Below are 20,743 nucleotides of genomic sequence, written 5' to 3' on the forward strand. Positions count from 1 at the left end.
TAATTCAATGAATAATTAATAAATTTCTTGATATTCACCCACTAGAAGTGAAAAAAATTCGAATATCCATTTAAAATTATTGTGTTTGATTTAGTCGAGATCAATTTTTTTATTATTTGATTCGAATCAAATTTAAATATTAAATATATATATATATTAAATTTGGATCAAATTTTGAGATGTAAAAAAAAATAAATCAAATTGTATATTTTTATTAGCTTTTTATATATATTTTAAATTTTTATAAAATAAAAATAATTATTTTATATATAAACCTATTTAAATATATAAAAATTTTATTAAAATAATATATAAAAAATTAAAAATTAAAAATCGATAAATGAAACTTAATCAAATTGATAGAATTCAATTTGGATGAAAACAGTTTTAAAAGAAAATCAATTTGAATTTAGATCAAATTTTAAAAATTTATAATAATATATATTATTTAAAAAATCAAATCGAATTTAATCTAATTCAAACCGTTATCACTCCTGTCATTCACAAAAATTAGTTCCGTCAGTAAAAAGATAGAGTGTGAAACATCTCGAATATAAAATCTTCAAACCAAATCTACATGGATGAATAAGTCCTTAAGATCACTAGAAAAAGGAATAAAAGGAATTAGATTTTATAGGATACCCGTAAACCCTAATCACATTATAAAAAAATCATTCACATCCTCCCTCATTATTCTTTTTTCTGCTTTGTATAGTCAATTAATTTAATATAATTAGGCCCTTTCTATACCAAGAAATGAAGAATCCTCATTTGCATGAGAAAAAATTGAATTCGAAATCATGTCAGCAGTAAATGGAGTAGGCACGGTTGTCAATTTGGATGACTTCAAGGAACTGTCTCATTTCAATTGGAATTTTCACTTGTAGTTTTGAATATACCAACCAAATTCATAAATGTTCAACTCTTATCTTTTGTCTACACTTTAATGTGAATTTAATGATTTTTTTTTTCTCATAAAGCCAGCAAAATAATTCAAGAATGAAGTTGCATTTTCCAATTTCAATGAACCTATAAAATGTCACTAAGGTATATTAATGGTTGATTTTCACCCACCAAGCATATTCTTAACAAATCCATCAAAATTAATTTGTTCCCAAAGCTTTGCTTCAGTATTGGTTAAAGCCTAAAATTTTGATATGGGCGAAGTGGGATCTATGAAATGATAGAAGATTATCTTTTACTGTATAACTCAATATCACATGTATTAAAAAAAATATATATATATAAATTATAATAATATGTAGGAACCTAAAATTCATTAATGAAACTTCTAATTAGATAATTTTATTTAATTTTTCCTTCTATGATGAATTACAAACATTATTGATCTAACTCTATTAGAAAATTAATGGACCACTCACAAATCTGATAAAGGGACTAATTCCATACATTGTTTTAAGAAAGATTGTGTTTGATTGATATTTTTGTTTTTCTTTTCTTTTTTATCTTTATTATTCTCACTTTTTATTGGAAAAAAAAAAAAAGTATCTTTGTTATTCTCACTTTCCATGGGCTTAATTGAGCCCGGCTAGGTTTGGTTAGCTTTATAAAGGCCCTATTCAAGGTCCGACATGACCTGTCTAATGCGACTGATTCTAAACTTTAAAAAATCATTAAAATATTAATAAATATAGTTTTAAATTTAAAAAAAATTATTAATAATATTTTTTTCTTAGATGGAATCCAATTCAGATTTAAAATTTTCTACAAAAAACCGGCCTGAATCGGATCAAATCCACCGATTAACCCGTTAAAGGTCGTGAGCTAAAATAAGACTTGGGAAACTGTACAGCAGAGTTCTGTGAATCTCATCTCATTTTCTTAAATTCATGTCATAAAAACTTTAAACAGGAATTCATTTATAATATATGCAGCTTGATCGGTCAGCGTCAGGCCACAATTAATACGTTAGAGGGACTATCTCTACTACTATTCCCTACAAAATTGAATCAGATTCAGAGTCTGCTTTACGTTACATAACAGTACTACCTGCCATTCAATGAAAAATATGAAGTTTCAAAAATAAATGAACTGAAAAAACCTGTAAAAAATATAAATTTATTGCAAGTATGTGTACAATATCATCCTGGTAAGTTCATAATTAAAGAAGCAATAAAACTGGAGAAATCCAAATAGAAAGCAACAAGTTGAATGAGAAAAAGGGGTTACATGTGTTCCTTTTCATGTGGTACATTCCTTTGTTTTTCTCATGATATGATGATAGGATTTCATATGCAATTTTTTTTAATGTTTCTTTGCTTTTAGATTTTTAAATATTTAAGTAGATATATGATTCTTTGTTTCTATTTTTATTTCAAAATAAGAGATTCCAACTAATCTCTTTTAATAAAAATAATGTATATCTTCAATTTAGGACCAAATAAATAATTTAATTATTCATTTAATTATATATATTAAAGGGATATGGTTGAAGTAGTAGAGCAAACTCTTAAGTCGATGAACACATCTCTTCTTTAATTGCTCAAAATCCGTGCCTTGATTTGTTGGATCAAATTTTGGTGGGTCCTAATTTCAACAGTGATGATTTGTCACATCATTCATCTGATCTATAAGATTAGTATTTATCTACGAATAAATTATTTTTTATCACATAAATTCATCAATACAATCAATACATTTATATTAAATTTTCCGAACCTAGTATAAAGCTTAATTTTTAGACAAGTGAGGTGGGTGATCAAAGTTGATTTAAGGAATATTTACAGTAATAATTATATATATTTTTTCATGTTAAATTTGAATTTTGATATAACTTTTTATAATGTTTAATTTCATCTTAAAAATGAAATGTTAAACTTATAATTTTAGTAATTAAAATTAAGTTATTGATAATTTTAAATATTAAAAAATTATTATTACTATTATTATTCAATGTACCCACTCCCCCACAACAAACCTTTCAATTGTTGCGATTAGCCCTAATCTCTTCATTCTCAATGTCGGGCATTTTGCAGCTCTTTTCAATCGAGTAGATAGAAATATCCACGGCATGTGCCATAACCAATCTTTTATTTTTTTTAATTTTCTTCTTTCTTGTTTTCTTTATACTTTTGCCCCCTTTTTCTGGTTTTTTTTTTCCTTCTCCTTCTTTCTTTTTCTTTTTCCTTTTCATGCCTTTATTTTTCCCTTCCTCTCTGATAACCATCATTAGTCAACCTACATCCATTCAATAATAACAAAGGGAAAGAAGAACTTACAAAAATCAAAGTATGAAGCATCACTGTCAATTTGTTACCTTTTACTACCAAAAAGTTTAGGTAAGCTTTTTATTTCTTTTTTCAAATATACATTTATGAAAAATCTAAATTGTTTTATTAGTTTCAAAATTTTTTAATTAAAAAATATATTCAATCACTTACATATTAATTTAAGAATTTATATTTGATAGATTATAAATATATAAATTTTATATACTATCAATAAATCAAATAATAATATTTTATTAATGAATAAATATTAATATTTAAAATAAATATATATAAATTAATATATTTTATAAAATTTATTCATTAATAAAATATTATCATATAATTTATTTTATTAATAAATTATTATCATTTGATTTACTAATAACATATTAAATAAAAAATTTTAATTTAATTATAATTCATGTCATTACGAGCATTCAAAAAATTTCTCATTCACAAATTTCGACCAAAATTGTAGTGTCCAAACCAAAAAGAAAACCTAAATAATTGGGAAAAAAATTATAATTTATACAAATTCAAGTAAAATAAAAAGAGTTTAAAATTAAATCAAATAATTATGCTTTTTACCAAATCACATTAGGCAAAAACAAACTTAACAATATCTACCGCAGTTGACTTTGCTCTTAAAAAAGCATACTCTTGCCTTTTTTTTTTTTTTAATATCTTAAAATTATATTTTTTTGAAAAAATTTTTTAGTCCTCTTGCCTTTTATTTATTTTTTTAAAATATCTTAAAATTATATATATTTTTTGAACATTTAAACTTTTTTATTTTTTGATATTATAATATTAAATACAAAAGTCATTTTCTAATTTCATGATAACAAAAAAACAAACAAATGGGACCAAGGAAGTAAAAAAAATAATTAACAAAACTGTAGCAATCATTCTTAGTGGGGCCATTAGTCACATGCCCTGAGGGGCCCAAAGCCAAAATGGAGCATATTTCATGACGCGTATAATCAACCCCCACGTGTTCTCTTTAAGAAGACAGATATAATCATATGATTGTCTCAAAAATTAGACAAAACTTCCCTTTTTTTTTTTTTTTTCTTTTTATTACAAACCAACTAAACTTAACCAAAGTAAATTTCTACCAAAATTTAAAAAATAATACTACAAATTATCATTAAAATTATAATAAAATATTTAATTTACACTTAAATTTTAAAAATTAAAATATAATATTTAAATTATAAATATATTAATTAATATATTATTATTTAAAATTAATCATATTAATTAACGATTTTCCTTAAATTATTTTCGATTGAATAATTCAATCCGTGAACATATCCTGATTCAGATAATCCATTATTGTTGCAGTTATCAAGTTCTCTTAATTTTTTAAAAATAATTTGAAAAATAAAACAAAATAAAAGGTTGTACGAAAATTTACAAGGCTTTTGGCAGTTCTTTTAATCAAGAATTGGCAGATTGGTGTGGCCTGATCTGGTCTACAACTTTTGCAAAAGATGAATGGGCGGCGAATAACTGAAAGAGACTGCACATAACAGCGTCGCACACAACTGCTGACATTTTTGTCAGACAGGAAAACGATACCTAAACCAAAAGGATTTTATTTGCTCATTACATGGTGTATGTCCTCCTTGACTTTTTTTTTTTTTTTTTTTTAAACTATTACTACTATTTCATTGCAAAATTTTTGCATAAATCTAAAATTAGGGTAAATGGGTATAACCTTGAAAATTGCTTGACCTAGATTTCATAATTATTTTAGTTCAAAATTAGTTGTTTCAAAGATACTTTTGTCTCAATTATTTGTTCCATTTGTACTACAATATATAGTTTGTTAGTTCAATTTCAACATCTTAATTATGCTAGAGATCATGCATCTTTCCCATTTTCTAGATAAATAAATGGATTGGAGCACACCTCGCAATCAAATTGTTCTATTTAATCTATTCTCTTACAACTTCTAGACCAAGGAAATTTTGTCTCTCCGAACTTGTTTTTTTCCCTTTTTCTCTCTTTTGTTCTTTTTCTTAAAAATCTCTCTTTCTATTTTATTTATTTATTTATTTATTATAATTTTCTTTGAAATCTCAATTGATTCTAAATGGCTGCCTTGTAGGAAATATTCGCTTCCAATTTACTATATGACAAGCCACACTCCTATCAAAATTGTCATCACCGAAAATCCAAGCTAAAATTCTCACACTTATATTTTTTTTTTATTGAAACATGCAATTTAAACTTAAAAAAAAATAAAAATATATGAACACTATATAAAGTAATAAATAAAGAGAAAATGATTCAAAGTGATTGTATGGTATAAAATTTTGCCAGATGAAGCAAACCACACGTCATCCATGTGTCAATACTTTTTAAAAAAAGAAAAATATTGAAAATCTTATAAGCAAAATAATTAATTGGACTTAATTTATTAGTGCATGCTGGATTTTTTTTATGAATTATTATTAGCATAAAAATTATAAAAATATTCAAGTGTTACATATAAAAAATCAATTAATCTAATTTTTATGATATATGCTTTTTGTTAATTACTTGATTTTATAATTTTTGACAATTTATTTCTTATTTTTTATAATTTTGAGATAGACAAATACATCTTTCAGAACCCTTTATGATCTTATCTTAGGTTGCTTTGATAATTTTCATATGATTTTTAGATGAAAAAAAAAAACCTTATAAACCTTTTATCTTATTTTAAAATATACTTTGATAATTTTCATTGTAAATTACTTTCAATATACTTTAGATTTAAATAAAACTAATAAAATGTAATATATACTAAAAATATTACAAATAATTAGACTAATTAAAATTTATTTAAGCTTCTGGCCAAAAAAAAATTATTTATGCTTTTTAGTATGACAATAAAACTAATTAAGAAGCATCTATCCAACCAATGAGATGGAAGAGAAATTATTAAGAGCAATCATAGAAGAGAATTGGTCATGTTCTTGTTGTCACTTGTCATGAAACAACTACTTAATTTTAGGTTGCAATAATTAAGAATTAATTATTAAGAATAACAAGGAGAATGAGGCAATAGATTTGGGGTTTTCTCACTTTTTCTTGCCTTTTTTTTTTTTTTTTTTAAAGTTCCTTCAATAAGTCCATCTCAAATAAACAAATATATAAGTATAAAGAGATTGAAATTTATATGCAATATTAATTAGCACTTAATTATTTAGATTCTTTATGTAAAAAGAACCGACCAAATCATAACATAATTGTCAATATTTCTCAATAAAAAAATCAAACATAATAATGAGAAAGCACCATGGGAATAAATTAATTATTTATAAACCAAATTATAGTACAATAACCCGATAAAGAATATATTAAGACCACATCTTAACCTAATTTAAAATTTTCTTTGACATTGTAGACTTTGTGGATTATCATATTTCTCATTGAAAGCTAACCTATGATTCACAATTCATGCATAAAATTGAGCTTTCAAAGAAGTACTTCCTAGTGACATTTTCTTCATGAATATTTACATTCTAATTAAATGCAAAAAGTAGTGATCAATTTCTTTAAATGAGCTCACTAGTGATGTTACTCATGTATTTGTGTTTAACAGTAATTTTTTATTTAAACTATAATGTTATTTTCCCATTAGGAAATTAATGAGAATTTACAAATAAAAGTTCTAAATTCAAAGTATAATACTTTATAAAGTAAATGGCTTCAAATATGAATTCACAATTTAATTCAGTTAATTTTAATTAATTCATATAATCATCTTTAGAGGTAACATTCAACATATCTAAAATTTAAATAATAATAATAAAAAAAACTCTTTTCTCCTTTCATTCATTTTTTAAAATAAAATTTCGTGTTTTTATTATAATCAAACAACATTTGGCATATATCCTAAAAAATAATCCAACAAATACACCAAATAAATCAATATTAATTTATTATATATTTAAAACTTTGAATTGAAGTCAAAACAATTAATAAAACCATGTCGGTAGACCTATTAAAAGAAGTAAATAAATCGCTTGAATTTACGCTGGAAACTTATTTTAATATTGCTTTTTATCTTAAATAATTTATTGTTTTAATTATTTGGAAGTATTTATATATATATATTTTTTGCATTATAATCAGCTGTCCACATATATCTAATTAATTAAATTAAACTCTTTTTCTTTTCTTTTTTTAGTTTGCTCATCTTGCTCATCTCTGTGCTGATTATAATGGTGAATTAAATCTAAATATATTTTAATGTACACTTGATTTCATTATTAACATTAAAAAAGCCTAAAGGTCAAAAACTTTATGAATAAAACTTTAATAATCATCCAAACTCCTATCATTTTATTGTAATCAATTAAACTCTCAAACATTCATTTTCATTAATTAAATCTTTATTAGACTAAAATTGGCATCCATCAACATTTATTTTCATTTAACCGAGAGCTCAATTATGATGAAGATAAATGTTTAACAGTTCAATCAATAAAAATAAGAAATTCAAAATTTAATTGATTATAATAAAATATCAAAAACTTAAATAATTATTAAATTTTTATTCAAAAATTTTTTTTGTCCTTTTCGCCGTTAAAAGAAGACTTTATGCTTAATGGGGACTTGTTAATTTAATATTTGTTTAATTTAAATTATGGCTTCATACACACACGACAGATGTGCCATTGTCTAAAGTTGATTAAGAGAGGATTAAATAAATAATATAATATATACTTCAACAAATCTACAATAAAATATCTTTGATTATCAAAAGATTATAATAATAATATTATTATATAAACCTAACCCCCCTAAGTTCCAACATAATCAAAAGTTGTAACAGTTAATATTGTTGTTAAGAACAAAATCATCAGTCACAGTAATCACTGTCTAGAGATTATCATCAGTCTTTATCTTAGTCCCTTTAGGAAACATATATATTATAAAAGAAAATAATTCCATCACCCTTTAGAGACAATGGTTGCTTCACCCCAACAATGAAACTTATGAAATTAAACACTTTGTGCAAACTAAGAGAATGTTGTGGTCCGTGCAACAAAGAATTGAAAAATCTCAAATCGACAAATCAAATAGAAAAAAAAAAGGGGGGAAATAAAAGTAACTGTTTGAGTTTTGCTTCATGGATCTTTCTATCGTTGCTTAAAATAATAGGTATCAAATTTAAATCTCACGTCATGCATTTTTTCTTTTAATTTGATGTTGATTTTTTTTCTATGTTTGTTTGTTTCTCTTGTGCTAATCAATCATTTCCTTTTTTCCTTTTTAAAATTTTAATATCGTGTTTTGAATAAATATGTTAACGACTTATAATATTATCGTGCAATACATATTTACTTAATTTTTTATGATTGATTAGGGATATTTTTAGATTTTATTTGAATTTAATTTTTTTTAATGTTTTTAAAAGCGCAATCCTCCCACCTCAACATAATGCATTTAAAAATTTTATTTTCGAAATGCTTCTCGTAATAATCGAATCCTGATTGATTAATAAAGAGGACTTCCCTTCTTGCCAATTATGTAAGTTTCTTGATGGATATTTTAATTAGAAATTTGTCCTCCTCCAAGAATAATGGGAAGGAAAAAGAAATAGAGTTTTCAAATTTCAATGACTCATTGAATAAGGCAAATTGAAACTGTGTTATCATGCCTTAAAACCTTATGAAAATGAGGTGTGAAGAAGAGTCTTCTTCCCAATATGCTACATTGAGAATCTTGAATGTGATTGTGACTCTTGTAAGGTAGACGTGCACCAGTTGGAAAAAAGGTTGTTTAAAGCAATGTGGATGGGCTTAAAGTCACTGCACCTTTAATTTGTATTATAAGGTGTAGAAATTTCTTTAAAAGAAAAACACAAGGAGAAGAATTCATTTCTATGCATTTGTTAAATTAAAGATTTTTTTATATACTAAAAATGAAATTTTTTAATTTCACAAAAGGATTAAAAAGTTATTATATATTCATTTTTTTTATTATATTTAAGTAATATGTGTCACTGATTTATTAACTTTGTTTGTAAAATTTAAAAATTTTATTGTTAATAAATGTGATAATTTTTTCGAATTGAATTAAATCATGTCTAAAGAAAGTATATTTTTTTAACCTTTTAATATTTTACACTAATCATTTGCATCTAACTTTCTCGTTTTACACATAAAAGTTCTTAAATTTATAGATATACCCTTTCTTTTTTCTTTTTTTTTTAATAAATTTTTTATGTGTTTAAATAAAAAATTTGAGTAGTTTTATTAATAATTTATTATATAGGAAACAAAAGTGGCTAAAATAACAAGAAAAGCCTTATATTTTATTATTTTATTTAGATAAATTTTTATATTTTTATTACATTTAAATAAACTCTTAATCTTTAATTTACACTCAAATAAGTTTTTAGTCTTTAATTTATATTCAAATAAATCTTTAAACTTTTAATTTATATTTAAATAAATTCTTAATATAAATCATTCTTTCATTAAAAATAAAAGACTTATTGAATTCAAATCAAAATATAAGGATTTATATGAATATAATAAAAATATAAAAATTTATTAAAAAAATAAAATAATTCAGTTTTTCTAATATTTTAGCCAAAAAAATTTATGTGTTACTAATAAAAAACTGGATATTACAAAATATTTGCATTAATTTACAATAATTAGATCACTTTCATATTTTATTTAAAGGTTAAATATCACGTCTAATCTCCAATTTTGTAAAAATCAAAATTAATTAATTGATGAAAAAGAAAATAAAATTGACATTGAAAAAAAAAAAGAATCCATGAAAATTAAAAATGATAAAAGGGTAGCTAAGTAATTTAGCTTAGCACATAGGAGGACAACCATTCCATTCCAAAACAATGAAAGGCAATTGCTGCCTTTGGCTCATGTTGCTCAGTGAAACCAAGAAAATGTAAAATGGGCTGCTGCCTCTTGAGGATGTCACGTTGAGTAATCCAACAATCCCAAAAAAGGGTGTTTGGGAGAAGGTAAATTTGTGGGAAAGATGATGTTGTTTCTTTTAAGTGAAGCAATAAAGAGAAAAGAGAGAGAAGAAAAAGAAAGCAGAAAAAAAGCTGGTGAATGGGTCACTGTCAAAAGTTGTGATGGTGGCATATAAAGAGGATCTATCCATCCGTCTGATTTAATCAAAACAAAGCATCCAGAGGATCCCTTCAACTATAACCAACATTTCTTGACTTCTAACTAGGAAGTAAGTTGAAAATAAAAAATCTAAAAAGGTTATTACTACTTATCAAATTAACAATTTGTAAGATAAATTGAAAATTTGAACTCATGAGATCAAATCTATAATTAGGAAAAAAAATGGGATAAGGCTTATACTGGTAAGTTGAAGAAGTGGAAAAGGAGGGAGTCCAGTTGAGTTCATGGCTTTGATTGAATGAGGGGAGAGTTTATTTTTTTTTGTCCAGTGCAAGGGAGTACAAGAACAGCAGCAGATGCAGTGATGAGACCAAAGAGATCTTTAATCTCTTATCTGACCAAACACTGCCACCCTTACCAGTGGCATCCTCAAGGGTTCCTATAGGCCAAGAAAGTGTTCCTCATCCCTGTACTATGCTAAGCCCTCTGTATTTACTGTTCTAACAAAATCTTTCTTTCACTTCAGTAGCAGTAATGAAAAACATTCAAGTTGGGATTTTTTCCCAAGAAAATCCTTGCTGAGAAAATTAATTGTTTCTGGTTGTTGTTAGGTTGTCCTGGCCAAGTGAGTGTTAAGTGTTAACCCATTTCAATAGTTTGGTTACTGAATAGTATAGTACATAAAGAGGCCCAATTGGCAAAAGCTGAGTTCAGAGAGAGAGAAGGATAAAGGAAAGAGATGGGTTAGCGTGGGAATAGAAGCTGGTTTTTGGCCTTCTGGGGGGGTGTTTTTCTGGCTTGGTTTAAGTTTTGTTAGGGGAGAGTGGGGGGTCTTTTTGGTGTGGTGTTATTATGGTGATGGATTTAGAAATATTGAATGGCAGGGCCTTTTGGGAGAGGCAACGGTATCAGGTTTCAGTGTGGTGGCAGAAGCACAGACAGCAAGAGGAAATTAGGAAGCAAAGAGAGGTAAAGAACCAATAACCCACTAACAAAAAAAGGTGTCCTCCGTTAAAAGCTGGAACAGGAAAAGCACAAGGACCTGAGTCTGGATCCTCAAAGGAGTCATCATCATCAGCAACAACCACATCATCAGCATCATCCAATTCTAAATTCAAGTCATATAGCAGTAGCAGGAGGAGGAGAAGAAGAGCAGCTACAAAGAAACCAACAGGAAAGTTTCCTTTCTCACCATCATCAATATCTTCAAGAAACCCAATCTCAACAACAAGAAAGCCAACATTTGTATACAAGTCTGGAAACTCAAGTACTTCAACAGCAGCAACAAGAGTGCCCACAACCACCAAAGAAAAGGTCTTATTTCCCATCCTTTTCTTCTTCAACCTTTGGTTCAAAATCAACCGAACATGCAAGAAAAATGGGAGATAGCCACCACCAAGCTGCAACATCGTCAAGATTGGGGATAAGGCACACTGAAGGTGAGATCGTTGAGGTCCAAGGAGGTCGCATTGTTCGGTCAACTGGAAGAAAAGACCGTCACAGCAAAGTTTGTACTGCCAAAGGTCCACGAGACCGGCGTGTTCGTCTCTCAGCTCACACCGCTATTCAGTTCTACGACGTCCAGGACCGCCTTGGCTACGACCGTCCTAGCAAAGCTGTGGATTGGCTTATCAAAAAAGCCAAATCTGCCATTGACGAACTCGCTGAACTACCTCCTTGGAACCCAGAAACTTTAACTGCAACTACTTCAGCTTCAAAACCAAATAACCAAGAAGACCAAAACACAACAACAGCAACAGACAATGATAAAGCCTATCAGTTTCACATCCACCACAGTGGAGACCTGGTGGAAAACCTTGCTGTTGGGTCTGGTACTCGTAGAAGAACCGCTACAATAATGGGAAACGAAGTTCAAAGTCTTCAGCAACAAGAAATGGGAGATAATCCGAATAATAATTCGGGTTTTCTTCCATCTTATTTAGTTTCTGATGAGATAGCGGATACAATTAAGTCTTTTTTTCCATTGGGAGCTTCAAGTGAGACGCCGTCTTCTTCTATACAGTTTCAGAATTATCCACCAGATTTATTGTCCAGGACCAGCAGCCAAAGTCAAGATCTGCGGCTTTCGCTTCAGTCATTTCCGGAGCCAATTCTTTTGCACCACCACCGTCAAGCTGCTACAGCTCAGGCACACCATAGTGAACCTGTTTTATTCTCTGGAACCAGCCCATTAACCGGTTTTGATGGGTCTTCTTCTGGATGGGAGCACCACCACCAACATCCGCCGGAGATTGGAAGGTTTCAGAGATTGGTTGCCTGGAATAGTAGTGGTGGTGGTGCTGATACTGGTAGTGGTAGTGGCGTTGGCGGTGGTGCTGGTGGCGATAGCGGTGGAGTCGGAGGATTTCTCTTTGGCACTCCATCACCACAGCCACTGCCAACGGCTTTTGGCCAAAACAGCCAGTTGTTTTCTCAGAGGGGACCCCTTCAGTCCAGTAACACGCCCTTGGTTCGTGCTTCGATAGACCAGCCAATTTCCACAACCGACGAACACCAACACCATCATCATCATCAACATCACCGTCAAATCCCACATAACATCCATCATCAAGCTGCTTTATCTGGCATTGGATTCACCACGTCTGGTGTATTCTCTGGATTTCGCGTTCCAGCACGAATTCAGGGCGAAGAAGAGGAGCACGACGGTATTGCCAATAAGCTGTCCTCTGCTTCCTCTGATTCTCACCATTGATCGAGTAAATTGGAGAAAAGCCAAAGTCTTTACCCTCCATCAGGTTTTACTTTTAGTACCTCTTCCTTATTTAGTTCTTTATGAACAGTCCAATTTTTACCTTATGTCTACTTGTTTAAGTGGTCTTTCAGGATTAGTTGATTGTGGACTGTGAAGTCGACGAGGAGATGTTATGATGGATTCAAGACCAGTTTGAGGGAAGATTTTGATTAGTTTGAATCAATGGCCTATGCCGTGGGAATAAGAAATCTGGGTGGATTTCAGGTTATTTGATCCCCGGTTTGTTTAGTTTCTATCATTTGATTGTGTTGTAGCTTTAATTCTGCATTTGAGTGGGCTCTTAGAGCTCAACTATGGTTTCTCTTTTTTGTTGAACTTGTCATGTGTTTCATGTTTTACTAAACTTTTGTCTGTGATGTTTGTTTGGTTGCTACTGTTTTCTACAGTTACTATTGAGATGCAAACCTAGTTTGTTCTAATTCAGAATTTATTTTTCCTCAATTAGGACAGACTGGGTTAGCAGAGGCTGGCATTCTTTTGAAAATTCTCATGAAATAAGGTATCCCATATCAACTAATATGGCAAAAGTCTTTCTCAATCTTACATCCCTTTGATCTGATATGGAATTAGAGAAGCAATCCTGAGTCTTTTCCTCTGTTTAGAAATGGTCAATTTCTCATGTAGATGAAAAAGAAAGTTCTGCTTTTGATTTTGTTTTGTTGCTTTATTGCTTTCTTATGGAACAGGTTGTGCCACAACTAACTTAAACCTGCAAAAGGAATTTGAAAGAATAACTAATCTTTTTACATCTCTATCGATGCTTCGATTTTTGGGGGCATTGAAAAGGAAGTCATTTTCTGTGAACAGTAGGATTTGTTGAATAGAAATAGAAGTAGCTGATTAAAGCTGTCCAGTCTCCCCTGGGCTGAAAAGAATGGATAATTTCCCCCCACTTAAGTTATAATCCTTTTCTTTTAGTGTCATTTTGCTCCATATTGCTTTGTTTTAGATGCCTCAGTATGCAGTTGACCTAGTTAGAATGGAAAGATCTTGATAGTAACAAAGAATGCTAAACAAGGATAGAAATTGAGAACCCGATTTACTGTATTAGTTAAAATGGGAATGCATCAATTGATCGCCATCCTAGAAATCTCAATTGCCTAAATTAGCAGAATTTACGTAGCCATTGGACTTATGTTACTTCAGCTACCATATGCTTTAGTATGAAAGATGGGGTTGGTCTAAATTACAAGTCCTGAAGCATGGTTTAGCATCGAGACCAGGTTGTAAAGGATAGCTAAGGTCATCCTTCTGCAATCAATGAGCATGTTAGCTAAATTTTAGCAGATAGACTTAGTGGGGCTAAGTGGAGTACATCTGCAGGAGGAACCATGAAAGGGGAAAGGGATGAATACAAGAAACTCAATTATGGAAGAATAGTAGAATACACAGTCAGGATAGATACCACCAAAATTTTGGTACTTGCTCATCTGTAAATGGTCCCGCCACTGCCTTGTAAATCTCGGTGCCTAATATATATATATATATATATATATATAAATCTCTTGACCAGAGCCGGAAATTTATTTTTTTTATTTTATTTTTTTTGTGTAAAGAGGTTGCAGCTTGAGGATAGAAGAAGCAGTTGTAGATGTTGGGGTTTGAACTATAGACCTAGATGTCATCTTTTCAAGTATAGCGAAAAAATGAACTCATTTAAGAAAAAAACAACTTTGGCTTCTATGGAAATTTGCTTTATGGTTGTTGGTGCATCTTTATAGTTGGTTGAGGAGTACAACTCCACAGGTTATATAAACATTAAACACTGCACAATATTTTAGATGAATGATTATTAACACCAATAAAAACATAAGAAATATAAATACTCTGCCTTTTCTCACCTGATTTTATAACATAATATAATAAAGAAATTATGTATAGTGGATAGTTGAAGTTGGGATTTTTCAATAAATATTTTGAGGTGGAGGGGTGGTTGGGCTGTAGAGCTTCTTGTTGGCATGTAGTTGAGCTTACCTATGAATGCATAATTGCATAATGTAATGTAACAATGAATAATTGTATGATAATTAGTGCATAATGGAAAAATGAGTTGGAGCATTGTGTGATTGTAGAAATGTTATAATAATATGAAAGTTGGAAAAGAAAAATAGCCTGCTTTTTAGTTTTTATGGTTGCTGCTCTTAAGGCTTTATCTTTCGGTTTGGACCTTTCTGGAAGAAGTTACATTGACGAGTTGTCATGGAAGAAAACAAAATTTCTGGGGTTTGTGCTTTTCACCTTTGGATTAAAAAAAAAGCAGAAAAAAGGGGAATTTTTGTGTTTTATCCTCAAATTTGCCGAGGCAACAAAACCTGTCTGTTATTGTATGTATACAATGCATTGCAAATCCACACAGAAGAAATCATATTGAATCACTCCATTGAATTGCTAAGCATTCATCCATCATCGGCAAGCTCCTTGGATATCTTGATTTCAGCCGTCGGTTGGGGCAATTTTTTTGTCAGTTTTGGAGCTACTTTACCATTTGGCGGAGCATCTCTCTCTGATTTGCTTGCCTGCCTGGCATGAGTTTGCCTTGGGTGGATGGGCTGAGAACCCTTGACTTGCAGCTATTTGTCGCTCCATCCAGCTCCAACCCCAGTTTTCTTTGCCCAGACATTAGGATGCTTGGCCAAGATATTGGCTCTCCTTTGCCCTCCACTGCAAATCAGTATACAATTTATTTTAATTCCCAACAAAACATGAGAACATCAAAGTATCAAACATGAAATTCAAAGTTTGTAACCTGATGAGAGAAGGCATAAGCCATGGCTCATTCGCCTTTAACTGCTGCTGCTTCTCTCTGTTGAATTTAAAAAAAAAAAAAGTTAATTATACTTTTGATACTTGAGCTTTGAAAAAATAAATAAATTGATACCTAAAAAATAAAATATACAATTTGTATGACAAAATTTCAAATAATGTATCATTTTAATTCATATTCTAATATTGTTAATTTATCTAGTATAATTTTATTATACATATGTTATTTGTTAAATAAAAGTGTTAAAATATTTTGTAAAAATTCTTATGTGAATGTCACGTGATAAAAATAATTTATTGATTTTAGATAATTTTTACAATTCATGTAAAAATATATTTTTTTAATATATATTAAAAAAAAATATTGATAGTATGTGGTGAATTCCTAATTTGATAATATTAGTCAAAAGTTATATATAGAAGCTCATATGGTTAATAAGATTAGAGTTTGAGTTAATATGATACATAATTTGAAAATTCATAATATAAATTATGCATTATTTAAAAGTTTAGGATATAAATTATATATTTTATTTCTTTAAATATCAATTTATAAATTTTCTTAATATTCATATACTAAAAGTGTAATTAACTCTTCCACAAAGGATTTCCTCCCTACTTTCATAGCCACCATCCCATTCTACCTATATAAACCAATCTACTGTTAAATGAAACAGCCGAAATGCTAATTTAGTCACTGTTATCAGCTTCCCGTTTCCTTTCTTGCTTGCCAAACAATAGATAGGGTCAGTTTTAGGCAGCCTCATCTTCTGAATTGCAAATATCTAGTTAAAAGGCAAACAGAAACAGATACTTATGAGAAAACTTTATCAAGAAACAGGTCTAATAAAACCGAACCTATGACTTACTTAATGCAGTTATTCTTAAAATGTGATATTCAAATTTGAAGTTTAAATCCCGACATCTACAATCTATTTTCTTATTTTTAGACTGTAATTTCCTTTGGAAAATAAAAAAAAAAAATTAATAAAGCCGGTATAATCACTCATCATTGGAGTCACTCTACTCTATTTGAAACGGCTTGATATGTAAGAATCAGAATGCCATAAAATTTTTCGTGAGTAAAGACGCTGTTATTATCCTACAAACCTGAATCGCTGGGGCTGATCATCGGGTCCTAACTCTCCATTAATGTAAAAAGATTAATGCAATTTGCTAGTTAATGGCTCAATTTATTAGGAGACATTTACAAGTTTAAGTAATCTTCTTCACACTTTATAGCTACTCCTATGCGGGCATTTCGGCAAAAAGCCTAAGATAGCAGCTAGTTTGCTCCATACAGCTACTTGCAGATGCCATAACCTAAAGCTTTCACACCAACATTGGTTGAAAAATACTTGTTACAGCTATGTCTTCGACATTCTTTTTTTTCTCCAATGAAATTAGGCATGAAAATAGTGCCTCCCAAGATAGAAATAGAAATGTTTTTACATTTTCCTAACTTTGATTGCCATGGTCCAAAGATCTTCATAGTTCAACTTTCATCTGATTTTCCATTTTCTTTTGCTTAAGCCTCCCTTCTGTAACCAACACGTACTCTTCGGGCTCTGATTTGAGACTGTACATTGCACCAGGAATGTGAATAGCTTAGTGTGATTGATGTTTGCTTTTTGACTGCATGTCCAGGGATCAGCCGGCGAACTGCTTTTCTTGCCAGGAAAAATGTAATGAAAAATCAAATCATTAAACAGCAGAGATGACATGGACTATTAATAACAATACTGGAATCTGTATTACTCAAATGATCAATACGTATGCATGTGTACTGTACATAAATAGCATGTAGGCTTGAAAATTCTTAATGGCATGCAGCAGAAGAACTTAAGGAGAATTGTTATCTTTCTTATCCAAGTTCCCTCTTACATATATATGCTTAACAATTTGCATCATAACTTTTGGTATATGCTATCCGAATAAATGGCAATGAAGATGTAAATGAAAAATGGGCCTCATGGTTAGTTGCATTAATGAAAAACCAAACACTTTGCATTGGTTGTTCAATCTGAACCGAAGGAATTGACATTATTGATTCTTGGGTTTTGCTCCCTTAATAAATAATCATTATTAAGCTGTAGTGATCTAATCTTACCTTTACTATAAAGGACCCAACGGTTCTATCTGCAACTTTATGAATGATCTATAGTTGCATTTATTTATCTGCAAATTAATCCACCTCAATATTTAATAATCACAAAGTAGAAAGCCTGGAAAACTACTTGATCATCCTTCAATTAACTTGTTCTAGGCAAAAAAAAAAAGGTCTATCATTTCATCATGGATGACAGACAAGACAATTTAATAGCCATATGTTTTAATAGGATGAAATTGAAAAGCTATTTATCTTCTCTGTCACAACCATATAGCAATAGACTAGCTAGACTATAAGAAGTCATAGTTTTTCATTTTATGGCTAAATATTAGGTTGTTTTTTTCTTAGAAATTACAAAGAAACAAAGGTGGATGAGTCTCATTTTCTTATATAGAGAAGGGACAAAATTAGCAATTCTGTTCTTCTTAGGGTGTAACCCACCAGGCGATATGGATTAGATATAAATGTCAAGTTTTGGTCCAAACATGATCATAAAATTCAAGCAACAGCTTCAAGTTAATTGTAGGATATACCTGGACAGAAAGGTCTCCATAAATTATCATACAAGTTATTTTTTTGGCCCATATTATACAAGCTCAATGCATTTTTGATGTTGATATGAATGGTATTGCGATAAATCAATATACCCTGTATGCCCGAAAAGCCTTGTGAATCAGAGCGGCAGCCATGACCTCTTCAGCTGCCATTCCAGGGATACCAGGAGTGCTTTGTGAACCACCAGTAGATGCTGGACTCCTTTCCTCTTCAGGAGCATGATCATGATTACCTTCACCACCATTTGATTTTTCATTTTCTGAAGGAACCTGTGTTGATGGGGTCTGAGAGCAAACTAGAGATGAAGACTTCCATTTAAAAAAATTAGAGTATAGCAGTGGCAGATTCAGGATTCTTTTTGTGTCCACTTATAATATGTATAAAACATTGTTGATGAATTTATCAATTTTATCAATAAAAAAATGTCCAGAAGAAAATTTTCCTTATGCATTTTTTTTTCTAATTTTTGAAGTGTAAAGAGAAAGTTTTTGGAGGTGTGCAAAGGAAAATTTTCTTGCTTTCCAATTCCATCACACCACTTGGATCGGCCCCTGGAGTACAGGCTGCAGCATTGCCTGCGAGACTTGAAAAATATTTAATATTATGTTGACAGTGATAGTATGTTCACACTACAAATTAAAGAATAATTAAAAAAAGGAAGTTCAAGAAATTACAAATGCTTCATCTGGATCACCATGAAAAGGGATTGTTACTGTTTCATCACGTCATTTTATGAGTGAACTATGTGCGAAGCAAAAGAAAATAAGGAAGGGGAGAACCAAAGAAAGTCATTTCAGATATTTTGTTCTTGTTGAAAATGCATTAGCAGTTTCCTGTTATATAGGCTTTTGTATAGTGTTTAAATATACTGCCTTTATTTGTTTGGATATGCTTGACTTGGATTTTTTTTCATACAAATGATTGATCTAAACCAGTTTCCTGAACCCATAGATGATCATCAAGTAGCAGAACTATAGTTTAGAAACTGATGAACTAAACCTGACAAACAAAATATTTTAGATTAGCTAACAATTGCATGATTTATTAGTAAAATATTAAATTATTATTTTTGGTGATTAAAGTTTGAATCCAGATAACTTCAAATATAAAAAAAAAAAAATTCAGACTGATCAGATGATTCCTCACATATATTTAAGATGAACAAGCAAAACAAAGAGTAATAGTTAATTGTCATATAACTGTTAGGTACACATTGATTGCTTAGAAGATGGGAGGAATGTGATTATGTGAAGAATAAGGGAATCAAAGTGTTGACTGTTCCAAAAAAAAAAAAGAATCACATTAATCACAAAAGCAAAAATATTGATCATCACTTCAAATTTCCAACTTATCAATGATCATATTGTTAAACAAAAAACTCGTGTTTGGCTTAATGTTGGATAAAGCTGAAGTTTTTTAGATAATGTTTATAAATTTTTTTCTTAAAATTGGTTTAATAAAAATTTTAATAAAAATTTTAATAAAAATTCAAATTTATAAAATGATATATTTCAATATTAAGATTAATAATATATAAAAAATATAAAAATATTATTTATAATTCAAATTGATTGTTACTTATTCAATCGAAAAAATTTTGTTAAAATTTTTATTAAAAATATTTATCTAAAAAATATATCAAATCTTATTAAATTTTTTAAAAATTTTATATACTTAATTTACATAGCAAGACCTTTTAATTTATTTGTTTTAATTTTAGATTTTAATTTTTATTTAATAATTTTTAGTAGAGAACTTCACCAATTACATTTAAAAATTTTCATCTAAACCTTTCCTATTAATGTTAATAAAAAAATTAAAAACTTAAATAAAAAATTTTAAAAGATTTAATAATAATATAATTATTCAAAACCGATTCAATTTCAATTTGGTTCAAATTAATTCAGTTTGATTTGATAATTGACCAGTCAAACCTTTACCCGATTCTAATAACCTTACTATCTATTATTGATTAAACCTGTCCGACTGACCAATAAATTTGTTTCTAACAACATTGGAGCTTATCAAAAGTTTTATAAATCATATCAAAAATAAATATGTTGAAAATATCAACAAAAAATATATGTGAATATTTCATCTTAATTAAAATTTTTAACAATAATCAATTTATATATGTATGTATGTGATATAATAGGTATTTAAAATTCACAAACTAAATCAATTGCTGTTCCCTAAA

General features: G+C 29.2%; 1 pseudogene across 2 annotated transcripts; it reads left to right on the forward strand.

Annotated features, from left to right (window-relative positions):
* Nucleotides 1–10,581: 10,581 nt before the first annotated feature.
* Nucleotides 10,582–13,537, forward strand: LOC111275876 (transcription factor TCP4 pseudogene; annotated as a pseudogene). 2 transcript variants are annotated; one of them, XR_016333588.1, is made up of 2 exons: nucleotides 10,582–13,101; nucleotides 13,190–13,537. The product of XR_016333588.1 is annotated as a transcription factor TCP4 pseudogene, transcript variant X1 (transcript). The 2 variants fall into 2 exon arrangements; XR_016333589.1 differs by having other exon boundaries at nucleotides 13,179–13,491.
* The last annotated feature ends 7,206 nt before the right edge of the window (nucleotides 13,538–20,743 follow it).

The sequence above is a fragment of the Durio zibethinus genome, chromosome 25 (genome assembly GCF_047325235.1).
Source record: "Durio zibethinus cultivar Kanyao isolate XHJ-2024 chromosome 25, ASM4732523v1, whole genome shotgun sequence".
Taxonomy (NCBI): Eukaryota; Viridiplantae; Streptophyta; class Magnoliopsida; order Malvales; family Malvaceae; genus Durio; species Durio zibethinus.